Source organism: Adiantum capillus-veneris, chromosome 22, assembly GCF_014529385.1.
Source record: "Adiantum capillus-veneris isolate H3 chromosome 22, ASM1452938v2, whole genome shotgun sequence".
Taxonomy (NCBI): domain Eukaryota; kingdom Viridiplantae; phylum Streptophyta; class Polypodiopsida; order Polypodiales; family Pteridaceae; genus Adiantum; species Adiantum capillus-veneris.
In genome coordinates this window covers 13,889,982-13,903,732 of record NC_140952.1, presented here as the reverse complement: position 1 = coordinate 13,903,732, position 13,751 = coordinate 13,889,982, and the positions used below count along the sequence as shown (strand labels likewise).

The window sequence follows — 13,751 nt, the reverse complement described above, 5'->3', positions numbered from 1 at the left end:
TTGTCCTTGGAACTCTTTCTCTTTCTACTTTCATTGTTAGAAGTTTGTTGGGTTCTTTGAGTCAAGATCTCATCAGTGGGGTAAGTCAAATTTCCCGAATGTATCGCAAAACCCCATTTCGCATGACACATGAATTCTTGAATAGAATTAGACTTTTGTTCCAGGCAGTAATCTCGGATCTTTGTAGGAAGTCCACAGCAAAACCGCTCAATCTGTTCCTTAAACGAGACCTTCTTAAATGAAGAGGTTGGTAGAAAAGAGTTGCAAAATCTCTTGCAATAAGCGTACAGAGAATCTCCCTTGGTCATCCGAAGATAATTCCAAGCGGTTCGTATATCTCGTTCGTACTACCGAGTCAACCGAGAAGAAATAAAGAGCCTTTTGAATTTCAACCACTTAACTGGAACTTCCTTCCTCAGAAGAAGAGTGGACCACCATGTTCGAGTACTTCCCTTGAAGAAAGATGTAGCCCTCCTAATCTTTGAGTGCTCTGAGTAATGCCCTTCAGAGAAAGCTATGTCAAACTACTGAATGAAGGCCAAAGTCCTCGGAGCATCTCGGAACCCAAAAAGGATTCAATTTCGACTGTCCACCTTCTTTAAATTCTTTTGACACCAAGTAAATTCGGTCCTCAATTGTTGTCAATTTCTCTATTTTTCTCTCTTTTGCAAGTTATTGCTCATGCCATGTTAATTAGGAATGTGTAAATTGTTGCTATCTTCAACCTAGCACTCTCTATCTTCATTAGGAATCTTCTTAATGAAATGCTCACTATGGCTAATCTATTTCCGCTACACTCAAAGTTATTAGCTTAATTTCATTACATGAATTATTGCACTGTCATGATTGGACACACGGTTGTACGTATCCATTCTTGAGCAGCAGCTGAGTAGATGACAGAGAGGAAGGGTATACGCGCAGCCGGGCAGGCAGGGTTCAAGAGAGTTTTTTCTACTCTTGACCATATTCTGACACTTAGAGCCATTATTGAGGAGAGCAGATCACATGGGAGACGAATCTATTGTAGCTTTGTGGACTTTCGCAAAGCATTTGACACAGTGCCTAGAGCTAGATTCATGCGTAGACTATAGGTGATGGGAGTACCCACAAAGCTGATTTGGGGGATTATGGCGTTATACAGGTCAGTATCGTAGAATGGACTCGGATTGAAGTACCTCTTCTTGATCTTCGGTTTTTGGAGGGTTTGCAACTATTGCTTCTTTTGGTGACGCTCCTTTGTAAGGCCTAAGTAGGCTCTCATGGAAAACATTGTGCATGAGCCAATGACTGGGCAACTTTAATTGATAAGCGATCTCATTTGATTGGATAAAAAATTTAAATAGGACCATAGTATCTTTTTGCTAGTTTAGCATAATACTCTAGGTGGCCTATAGGATTCTTGCCCGTAGTATGCCTTAGATGAGCCTTGAGAAACTTTAGCAAAACCTAGTCATTTTCTTAAAGATTAAGGCTCTTTTGTGCTTATTAGCAGCATCCCTTTTTGCTTTTGCTATGAGATGGATACAACCTCTTTAATCTTTGGAAAAGATTCTTGTAAGTTTCAACTATATTCATCAGCAACGAAGATCTTCCCATGTACTTAAAGTAGTAAGGGACTTTTGGATCTTCCCTCTTTAACCTCGAAAGATGATTTCCCAATAGAAGTATGTACAATGTCATTGTACGCATACTCTATAAGAGTTAGGTACTTCTCTCATCATTGAGAACATTGATCTACTTCCATCACATAGGCTTTTAGTAGATCAAGAATCGTTAGAAGTTATTTTACTTCGGTCATCCCTTTGTGGATGATAGGCCAAAAGAGAAATTTAATCTAATTCTTAGATTCTCAAAGAGACCCTTGCAAAAATTATTGGTCATTTTAGGATCTTTGTCTGACACTATGGATGTTGGCAAGCCATGAATTTTGAAAATTTGAGATATAAAGAGGGTTGCCGTTTGATGTTCTTTAATAGTCTTTTTGACAGGCATAGAGTGTGTTTTCTTGCTAAGCTTGTCAACTGAAACAATCCAAGTTGCTTCCCTCGGTCAAATTTCGACTTTTGGCATACCACGCATTTTGAAACATACTCTTGTATGCTTACTTTTCATGGTAGGCCAACATAAATACATTTCTACTCCTCGAAGAGTAGATTATGGAATCCCTCTTTGCCCCACATAAGCAAAAGCATGGGATTCATACATGACTTTCTTATTATATGTGTAAGGTGCAACGGAAGCGAATGTTGATATTCCTCAAGATGAGTGCTCCGAAATGTGCTCAAGGGTTCTTTTTACTTACGGAAGGGAGAGCCTTCTGTTCCCTTAGAGAGAGGATGCATGTCACGTGCACATCTAACCCTATGTGTACGTGGACAAGCTACTTCATGACATGGGTTCAATTCAGCTAGATTAGGAAGTGATCTGTCACTTTTGTGAGTCTGTTCGCAGACTGTGCATGTCTAGGCAGTAGATGTATATCCTCTAGTTGCACACATCATGATCATCGGATTACCATCAGAACCCATCTGGAGCATTTTTAAGTGCATAGACCTATTTTCCCTATTTTAGCCAATTTTTACTTATTATTTTTAACCGAATTTTGTTGGGAAACTGGGTAGGGCAATTTGACAAGCAAGTATATAAGAAAACCCAACGCTAAAGAGGTAGCAGAACCAAGGTTCAACAGACACCTTCTCAGCAAGACCCTCCCCTCCCCCCTCCCCGGGTAGTCAACCTTGCGTTTTCAGCCACAGACCCCAGATCCAGCCTAGCGTTTTTGCATGAAGACGTAGCCAACGTTTTCAATAGTGAAAATCAGCCAATGTTTTTGCACTTGCAGTTTTCCTGGCGACAGCAGGACCCAGATCAGTCCCTAGCGTTTTTGCATCAGATCAGTCCCTAGCGTTTTGCAGATTCTCCGAGACGGCTTCAACATAAGCACCAGTGTTTTCAGTTTTCAGCATAGACACACCACAGTAGAAGCCCCGAACCTCGCAGATCTCACCTTCTCGCAGCAGATCCTTGCCGCACGGTCAAATCCATCGAAGTTTGCAGTTTCAGCCCGAAAAATGCAGATTTCAGCATCTGCGTTTTCAACGCGTCGTCATTGCATCGTCGTCATCACCGTCGTCATCGACATAGAGTCAGAATGCAACAAATAGAAGATTTGCAGATTTCAGCCATTAGCGTTTTCAGATCTCAGCTCTCTCGTCGTCGTCGACTTCTTCAGCAAGTCCAAAGCATTGTAGAGATTTGTACAATTAATAGTAGACCGCTCTCGCCATAGAGAGTGGGGCCTTCGGAGGAGGGTTTGACAACATTTTGGTGTCGTATTCTTCTCTCTCTATCTCTCAGTCTCAGCACCTTCATTCACAGTGTTTGCCACTTTGTTTGTGATCATTTGTGTCACGTTTGTGACTTAACTACATTACAACACTTACTCATTGATGCAGATACGCGAAGTGCCATGCCAAGGAGGAGCCCTGCGCTTGGATGGTCACACCCCTTCGCCCAAGAGACGTGCCTCTTTGCCAAAAGCCACACTCTTTCAACGACTGGTCACACACCTTCGCTCTACGGGTGCGACTCTTCGCCCAATGGTTGCAGCTCTTCGCCGAAAGGATGTGTCTTTACATCTAAAGTCATGTCTCTTCACCAAGAGATGTGTCTTTTCATTTGTGTCTCTTTGTCTCCTATATAAGGAGCCCTTGTATCACACTTCCAATCAATAAAACACAGAGTCTTTTGAGTCTTTCTTTGAGTTCAGTTCAGTTTCTTAGGTCTTAATCATGAGTTTAAGTACTTAATAAAGGATTAATACCTAGAATCCTCATAGTGGTATCCGAGTAAAATTTTTCTCGGGACCGGAAGGTTGTGAGCTTCTCACCCTCGCCGCTACCCTCTCCCCCCCTTCCCGGAGTTGCATGGAAGCAAAGGAACGATGGCCAATGCACAAACCCTGCATGAGGTAACCTTCTCTTCGAATTAAATAAAGTCAAGTAGTAGACAAAAGACGGAGATGTGTGTTGCGGCATACCGACTGCAATTCTGGAGCATGCATCTCCATCAAGTGGTGCCTCTTCAAGTGGACAGGTTGCACCCTTTCGCATGAAGGGTCGCACCTCCAGGCAGTATCCGGCCCTTGCGTGTGCACATCGCGTGCCGCTTCACCCGGCACCCCTTGTGCTGCACCGCAACGCTGGCATCGGTTCAACGAATTCTCTACGCACGGCAATGAGCAGCGTAGCGTTTTTTTAAAACGTCACCCAGCCAGCGTTTTTATTTCCAGTTTATTGCTAGTGGCCACCCATTAACAATTTAAAAAAAAAGCCTTGGCCGGCCGCCCAATAGGTGCAAGTGGGCACCCTTTTGGTTCCACACATTAAAAAAAAAAGAAGCCTTCAAACCAGCCAGCGCAATGCTGAATTCGAACCAGCGTGAGCATCGGGTGCCGTCCCTTCTTTGGCCAATTTTCAGCGCTGCAAATCCTGGCCATCGCCTGGTGCACGCGCGGGATTTTTCGCCAACATGGGAGACGACGCCTTCGACGTTTCAATCCCTTTTCTCTTGTACATAGACGAGATTCTCGACGCAGTTTTGTCGGCGTACCCGATCCCGACACCCGAAGTAATCCTTATTTCCAATACTCCAGAGCCCAAACAATAGGCCGCACCCGCACCAGAGGTCATTATTATTCCGGATTCTCCAGAACCCGTCCCAGAACCTGTCCCAGAACCCGTCCCTGCACCTGTTCCCGCGCCACAGGCCGTGCCGGTCCAACAGGAATATTTACTTTACGTCACCCACCGCCACGAGACACAGTTCCAGACTTGGGTGGCGTGGCATATTTTTCTCACCTGTGACTCTCAGCACCTTCAACATTACGAGTTTATACTTGGGCACTACCCCCGCCTACTCACTGGCAGAGTGCAGAGTGGACATTGTCAACAATATTATATCCCTCCAGCCCTTGGTACGTGTTCACAACGAGTTACGCCTTTCGGAGTACACACCTCTGTGGCCCGCTCCAACAGAGACACCTCCAGTGGAAGAGATCGAGGATCTCAAGGATTCGGACTTCGATTCCGACTTCCTAGCAGAGCTTGGCGAATCGTCAGAAAAAGCTTCTCCTGTCTACTTGCCCCATACTTCTCTAGCTTCTTCTCGATACTTTCTCTGAGACAGAATCATGTCAACGTCCCAAGGAGAAGAAGATGGCCAGCAGGCACCGATGCTTGCTCTCCTCAAGGAACAAATGGAAGCTTTATAACAGACTTTTACAACAAGTCTTGCTTCCCTCAACACTCGTTTGGAGCAGATGCAGCAGACACACACTTCTTCTCGAGCAAACCCTTCTGCTGCTACACCCTCTTCTTAAGAAGCTTCAGTGAACGCACATGAAGATGAACCAGATCCTACAGCAGAGGTAGACAATAATGAATTACAGCTTCTTTATAAATTTTTTAATTCCGCATAGAAAAAGAAGCTCCATGTTAAGCTGCCAGAACCATATAATGGTCGTCGCAAAAGAGCCTGCTAGACCAATGGATATTTAAGATGGAGGTCTACCCGTCCAATACGAACTTGGTGGAAAGTAAGAAAGTTGCATTGGCTAGTTCATTATTAAAAGATACAGCATTCCTGTGGTGGCAACGTAGAGTTGCTGACAGTAACGCACCCCTTCATGGGACAAATTCTGGCACTCCATTCGCAAAGCATTTGAACCTGGGAATGCGGACTTTCATGCCCGGTCTGCTCTCCGCCGCCTGAACCAAACAGGTTCCTTGGCCGCGTATATCACAGAGTTCCAAAGGCTAACTTTGGAGATAGAGACCCTGAGTTCCTCGGATAAACTACACAGTTTCATCGACGTACTAGAACCCAACCTAAAGGATGATGTGCAAAAGTTGAACCCAACTACACTGGATGCTGCCATTGCTTATGTCGAACGGTTTGGAAGACAATCGCCGTGCAACACGGACCTCATTTATGGGCAATCAGTCTTCAACGAGTGGCCGCTTTTCTCAATGTGGTCGCCCAAGCAACTTTAATCCTAATCGGCGCTCACTACAGCAGCCTCAGTCTTCTGGACAACAATTTTCTAGACAACAGTCTTTTCGGCCTCGGTTCTCTGGACAAGCAACAGCTTCATATAATGGCTCCTCTTCCAGCAACAAGAATCGGCACCAAGGACAGTTTCTGTTATGTCCCGCTCACAGGAGAGGGGATCTAGCCCAGATGTCGCCGGGATGGGCGTCCAGTGTCTGGGCGGACGTAGTGTGAACACGGCCAGTGTGGCCGGCCATTATTATAAAAGGGAGGCCAAGGCCTCATTTACAGTTATCGACCCCACTGGCAGAGTGCCAGTGGTTAGCTCGCGAGGCTAGGAGTGCGCGAGGTCACCTCGAGGAGGTGAGGCCGGGTGGTATGGGACGCCCGGTCTTACAGGTGCACGCCTACGTCCCCGGACGCTGGCCCCAGCACGCGGGAGCTGCCGGATGGTGTCTATGGTCGGGTGGTTCGTCCGACGCGTATCTGTAGTTGGTCCGTGTGCCCGGGAGATCCTATCTCCTCCTATTCACGTAATTTTTTAGTGATTAAATTGCTGAAATTACTTACTTTTCTTCTCGAAAGCATGTTTGCAGGTAAACAATAAAGTTCGACTGCTGATTTTTGATCAGCAAATTGACAGGCGGAAGTGCTGAAGATTGAAGTTTCCTATTGATTTTGCTTACTTTTGGTGAAAATCAGTAAATCCCTCATTTAATTATTCGTCTTAGACTCAAATTCAGCATTAGATAACTTCAATAACCTCTCTCTGTAACCTTCTCTATGTCTGTGCGAGGCGCGCGCGCACACACACACACACAGAGAGAGAGAGAGAGAGAGAGAGAGAGAGAGAGAGAGAGAGAGAGAGAGAGAGAGAGAGAGAGAGAGAGAAGAAAGAAAGCTTTATTTACGTCTACTAAAGGCCAAAGTTGGCCTATGAGACCAAATCATATACGAAAGTGGTGATCTGGGTGTCGGTAAAAATGAGAGAAAAGAAAGAATAAACCGATTGTGCCTACTGTGAATGAGTATGAGAGTGGGTGGTAGCTCCGACTCTCCGGATAGTGGCCACCCTATGTGTGCAGCATAGCAGTATAGGCACGTGTGTGTAGCTCTGGCACAACAGAAAATGACTACACAATATAATACAAGGCCGCATGATGGTGGAGAATGTCATACATAGGGGAGGGTGGTCGAAGAGCCTCTTGCAGCCTGGTGGTCCAATGTGTAGATGCATACCTCATCTCCAGGTGGTGCTGATGGAGTGCCCGTATCCTCAATACCTCGTTGTGATGTGGTCGCCGTCTCAAATAGCCAGGGACTCGTGGTCTACGACGCGCTCTCTGAGTGTCGGCCTGCTAAAGCGTGAGCCCGCTCGTGTGAGTCGGAGGTCTCTGGCTATACACCTCTCGCTGGAAGAACTTTGTAATAGTCCGCTGTGTACTCGCACCTGCCTACTGTCGTGGCTGTAGAATCTGCTCATGCATGCTAAAAGCAGTGGTCAGGAAGCGGCCTAGCTGGATCTGGTCACTCCTCTCTATACACTGTTGGAGTGTATCCTCTATGCCAAACTGAACTCTGAGCTCCGAGTAAGCTGGGCATCTCACCATGAAGTGCTCCTCGCTCTCCACCTCTGTATGACAAATGGGACATATACGCTCATCTCGTGGTATGCCTTTGGCTCTGCCCCTCTCAATCTCCAATTGGTGCGAGGACACTCTAAGCTGCCCAATGGCCACCCGAAGGTGATGTTGCATATATCTCTGCATGTATAGGGGGGTCTCAATGAATCCCTGCTCTGATAGCTATAGAAAATGCTCGCGGTAATGTAGCATTTTTGATGGTAGCTCATGTCCTGGGTCAACCCATGTCCTCTGAATGTAGGTGTGCCATATCTCCTGTCTAATGACCCTATTCCTCTCAGATCGTGTGAGGGAATAGGTGGGGGCCTGAGTGTCGTACTGTAGTGGCGATAGTCTATCAATATCCAGTCCCTGAGAAGAAGACCAATCCCGTGTTTGAGCATACCATGAGGTCCTATCCCCTGCCATGCCATGTCCTGTGATGCCGAGAAGGCTCTGTATGCAATACGATCTCTATCCATACTCTGAAGTCTGTGCAGCATGCATACAGTCTGAAAAAGTGCCTCAACCAACATAGGTGGTGCAGCAAGCTCGGCTCTAATGATGTCATGTGGTACTGAGGGCTTGCTGCGAATGAGTCTAGAGATCCTGAGTATCTGTGGTCGCTCCACTAGAGTCCATACAGAAGCAGCTAGCCCTGGGCCCCATATCGCAACCCCATACATAAGTGCTGGTGTGACGAGTGTATCAAACAACCACCCCTTTGTACGGGGCTCCTGAAAGTGTGCATGATGGCACTGTCCCTCCATCAATGCCAGTGCTGAATACCCTCTAGTGAGTCTGTCTCTAGCTGCCTGTGCCATCGAGGATGCCTCTGATGTTGCTGTGAAGGTCACACCAAGGTAAACATATGACCCGTAATCTCAATGCTCCCTCCTGCTGCTATAAATGCACTTTGCCTCCTGACCTGTGCTGAAGTATGAAAGATAAGAACCTTGGTTTTACCAAGGTTCACTGAAAGCCCTCGCTGTAAGAAAAAATCATCAAGCGCTGAAAGATGTCGCTGTAGCCCCTCAGCAGACTCTGCTACTAGCACTATGTCATCCGCGTAGAGCAATATGTGTACTATAGTCCCGCCTATCTCCACTCCATCTCCTCCTCTGTGCTGAATGAGGTCCACAATCTCATCAATATAGAGTCCAAATAGTGTAGGTGAAAGAGGGCACCCCTGTTTCACCCCAATGGTGTTAACAAGAGTGTTTGATATACCTCCTGGACATCTGACTTTGCCAGAAACATGCTCATACAATGCATATATCCCCCAAATCATCTCCTCACCCACACCCAGATCCATCAGTCGTCTGAATAACCTCTCTCTAGGTACTGTGTCAAAAGCTTTGTGGAAGTCCACAAAGCAGCAATTCAATCTCCTCTTCTTCACTCGAGTCTGATCAATCAGACATCTAAAAGTGAAGATATGGTTTATGGTAGAGAAAGACCGCCGAAATCCTACCTGGCCTGGAGCTCTAAGACCCTCTGTCTCGGCTAGAGTGCTCAATGCCTCCTCCAATACTGCTCCATATAACTTGGCCAGCATGGGCCTAATCATGATATTGCGATATGTGCTCGGGTCCATAACATCTCGTGACATGTGGATAGGCACAATGGTATGCTCTGTCCAGGAGTCCCGGGGATCACTCGAGTCTTCTTCACTCGAGTCTGATCAATCAGACATCTAAGAGTGAAGATATGGTCTATGGTAGAGAAAGACCGCCGAAATCCTGCCTGGCCTGGAGCTCTAAGACCCTCCGTCTCGGCTAGAGTGCTCAATGCCTCCTCCGATACTGCTCCATATAACTTGGCTAGCATGGGCCCAATCATGATAGTGCGATATGTGCCCGGGTCCATAACATCCCCTGACTTGTGGATAAGCACAATGGTATGCTCTGTCCACAAGAAAGAGAGAGAGAGAGAGAGAGAGAGAGAGAGAGAGAGAGAGAGAGAGAGAGAGAGAGAGAGTATTACCTCTCTCTTGTCTCCTCTGCATATGAAGCAGGGAGAGCATCCTCTCTGGCGTTGAAAGCAATCGTTGGCTCTCTTGGCCTCCAGCGTGGAAAATTTCCCATGTGCTGGCTCCAGGGTGGAGCCTATGGCGTGTGCTGGGCACGCGTACCCAAGAGCCTGGAGGGGGGGGGTGATATTTCTCTCCACGCGGCATCCTGCTGTGAGCAGAGCGTTCGATTTTTTTTGCAGCGCTGGAGTTTTATGCTGTCTTATGTTATGGCCAAGGGCTTTTTTATTAAAAGTGACTTGGTCACTTGAGTTTTTTTAAAACTATAGTCTGGACACTTTAATTTTTTAAACTTACAGTGTGAACCTTGCAGCTTATTACAAAAATCACTTACAGAGACCTGTAAGTTGCAGAGAAATGAGTTTTTAAACTCTCCTGCTTCTCTCTCCAGCCTGCTCTCTCTAACCTGCTCGCGCTCCCGCCATCACCTGCTCCCCTTCAGACGCTCACGCCGACGCGTGGAGCTCCTCGAACTTCACTTTTTCGCGACCGCAAAGTGCAGAAAAGGCCCGGTTTCGCGTGAATTTTCCAGTTTTTCACTCACTTCGCCATGGATTCCTCCAGCTCCGATGTGTAGCGTGACGACGCGCTAGGTAACATCCAAATTCCATTCACGCATGCTCTCTATACATGGATTACAACTACTTTCCAGAGTTTCGACCAGTGTGTTACCGCTTTGGAAAATGCGAATGTTGAGACGAACCTTCTCTTGGCCTCTCTTAAAGGGGTTGTACAGGGGCTCAGTTCCCGACTTTCTACTCTCGAAAATATGGCTCAGTTGACGACTGTGCGTATTTCCGAGGGGGAAACCCATCTCCAACAATTGCGGATGCAGATTGCTCCTTTTAAGCGTTCGCAGGGTGGTCCGACTGTCACAATTCCGTACAAAACTACAAATTTCTCAGGTGAAGAGGAGTGTACGGAATTGACCGTAAATAACTGGTTGCACCAGTGGACTACATACTTTGATCTCCATGGGGAGCATGATGAACGGAGGATTCAGACGATTCCTCTCTATTTGCGCAGTAAGGTGCTTACCTGGTGGCGTGATATGACAGAGAAGCCTATGACGTGGGTTGATTTTTGTGTGAAATTCAAGAGGGATTTCGCTAAAATGGACCCTTTGAAAGCGTATGCAAAACTGCAGAGTCTTTCGATGAAAACTCTGTCTTTTGATAAATATATGACAGCTTTCAAAGAGGCGCTCACCTTCTGTAAGGTGGATTCTACGCACGCTGTGCACATGTATTTGTTGGGATTGCATGAGGACTACCGTTGGGCCTTAATTAAGGATAAAGCCCCGACTAATATCGAGGATGCAGTGGCAAAGGCCAGGACGTTCCATTCGATAAATGGAGCGAATTATGAAAAGAAAAGAACTGCAGACTATCAATCCGGTGAGGGTGCTTCGAGGAAGCGACCCCGATTCCAGCATAAGTCCAAATCACCGTCGAGATCTTCTCAGGAAAAGAAGAAAGCCAGAAATGCTTCGTTGCTGATGCAGTAAAGAAGGGGGCTTGCTTCTGATGTGGCCAGACGGGTCACCAAATCAAGGATTGCCCCAAGAAGAAAACGATGCAGAAACCGCAAGGCCGTCCCGTTCAAGTTGAAATCCATCATTTAGCGCACAGTTCATGCACTAATTGTACTTTTAGCACCAAAGTGTTTGATAAGCACGATCTTCTCCGTTTCCCCAGGAAGATCAATGGTCACGACGTGACCGTACTCCTTGATAATGGAAGCTCACACAATTTTGTGGATGCAAAATTGGTGCAGAAACTGAGCCTGCTGACGCGGGACAGTGACTATGAGTATTGCGTGAAGATGGCTCGTGGCGTGGATACGGATGTATGGAATCGGATGGTTCCAGACTTGTCGCTCTAGCTTGCTGATTACAAAGAGAACCTGGATTTCCACATCATGCGCCTGGATAGAGCAGATGTTATTTTAGGAATTCCATGGTTTTATGATAAACAAGACTCATTGTATATAGACTATGTACATCACTCTCTTGTTTTTGTTAAGCAGAACATGCCTCATGTATCTGTGTCGCTTTGTAATTAGAAGTCTGTAAATAATGGTTTTGCAATACCAGTTGTTACTGCTTTGGAAATGTATAAAGAAATAAAGTCTTCTTATGTTGACTTTTATCAATGTGTACCATCTGCTTGGTTTGATTCATTAGTGCTTGGTACTTCTGTCACTGAATTTCGTAAAAATGTTTCATGTTCTTCTGTTGAACTTGGGGATTCCGACGAATCCAACCTTATCCGAGAAATCATGACTGATTTCAAGGATGTTTTTCTTGATGATCTACCTCCTGGCTTGCCGCCTTCGAGAGGAGTAGATCATAGCATTGAGTTGGTGGCTGGTAGTCAGCCCTTCTCAAAGCAACCCTATCGGTTTAGTAAAACCGAGGAGTACGAGATTCAGCGAGTTGAAGGATTATCTCGACAGGGGTTTTGTTCGGCCTAGCAAATCCCCGTGGGGAGCGCCAGTGTTACTTTCTCGAAAGAAGGATAACACTATGCGCTGCTACGTGGATTACAAGGGGTTGAATAAGCTCACTATCAAGAACAAGTATCCGCTCCCGCGCATGGACGATCTGATAGATCGGCTCCATGGAGCGTTGTATTTTACGAAGATAGACTTGCGATCAGCGTATCATCAGATACAGATCAAACTGGAAGATATTCCTAAGACAGGCTTCCATACGCGTTATGGTCACGATGAGTTTTTGGTCTTGCCTTTTGGTTTGACCAATGCTCCAGCTACGTTTCAGCAGATGATGAATGATCTGCGGAGACCATTTTTAGGCAACTTCGTTGTTGTATTTCTCGATGATATCTTGATCTACAGCTGAAGTTTGCCTGAGCACCTAGTGCATATACGCACTGTTCTCGAAGTACTGAGAACTTAGAAGCTTTACGCTAAGGCTTCTAAGTGTGAATTCTTTAAGAAAGAGCTTTTGTACTTGGGTCACATCATTACTCGCGATGGAATTCGCGTTGACCCTGAAAAGTTGGATAAAGTGCGAAATTGGCCCATTCTGAAGAATGTACGCCAAGTAAAGTCCTTTTTAAGCTTTACTGGATTCTTTCGCAAGTTTATAAAGGATTACTCAAAAATTGCCGCTCCGCTTACGCAACTTTTAAAAGGAGGGGTAAAAGGGCCGAAGACTTCGGGTCCTCGTCGTAAAGGTAATCCCCCTGTTGTCTGGAATGAGCGTCTCGACGAGAGCTTTCGGACACTAAAGCACTTGGTGACTACTGCGCCAATATTACACATTGTGGATCCTAGCAAACCCTTTGTGGTTGAAACGGATGTTAGTGATTATGCTATTGGTGCGGCATTATATTAGGATGGACGTCCTGTTGCGTTTGAAAGTGAGAAGCTTTTTGACGCTGAGATGAGAAGGAGCTTTATGCCGTAGTCCACACCCTGAGGAAATGGCGGCACTACTTGTATGGCTCTACGTTTGTTGCATGGACAGATCGTCACTCCTTGCGCTATATCTGTGATCAGGGTGATCTCAGAGGCTGGAAGGCCAGATGGGTTGAGCTTATGCAAGAGTTTGACTTTGAGATCCATTATAGAAAAGGATCCAACAATCGAGTTGCCGATGCGCTCAACAGGATTCGTGAGGTCAATGCCTTGTCTATGGCTGAAATCTCGACGGATTTCTATCTCTCTCTCCGAGGGCTATGTTGTTCCGATGGCCATTTTGGCAAGATATGGAACGAGGTCGAAGCGGGGCGTGACTCGCATACAGGCTTGGGTGGTCCATACAGTCTTGGGTGGTGCGGAGACCCAAGTGAGTCGTGCTGGAGAGACGAGACAGAGACAATATTCCATTAGAGGTGGACTATTGTTCAGAAATGGTAAAGTCTGCGTGCCGAAAATCGATGAGATTCGACAAAGGATTTTGTGTGAATGCCACGATGTTCCTAGCGTTGGGCACCCAGGCATCCAGAGAACTTTGGCTTTGGTCATACGATATTTCTATTGGCCAAGAATGCGCTCTTACATAGAGAACTATGTGAAGA

At 46.2% G+C, this 13,751-nt stretch overlaps 1 pseudogene; it reads right to left on the bottom strand.

The window, feature by feature from the left end:
- Positions 1-6,953: 6,953 nt before the first annotated feature.
- On the bottom strand, positions 6,954-9,119 carry LOC147428935 (uncharacterized; annotated as a pseudogene).
- Positions 9,120-13,751: the final 4,632 nt, after the last annotated feature.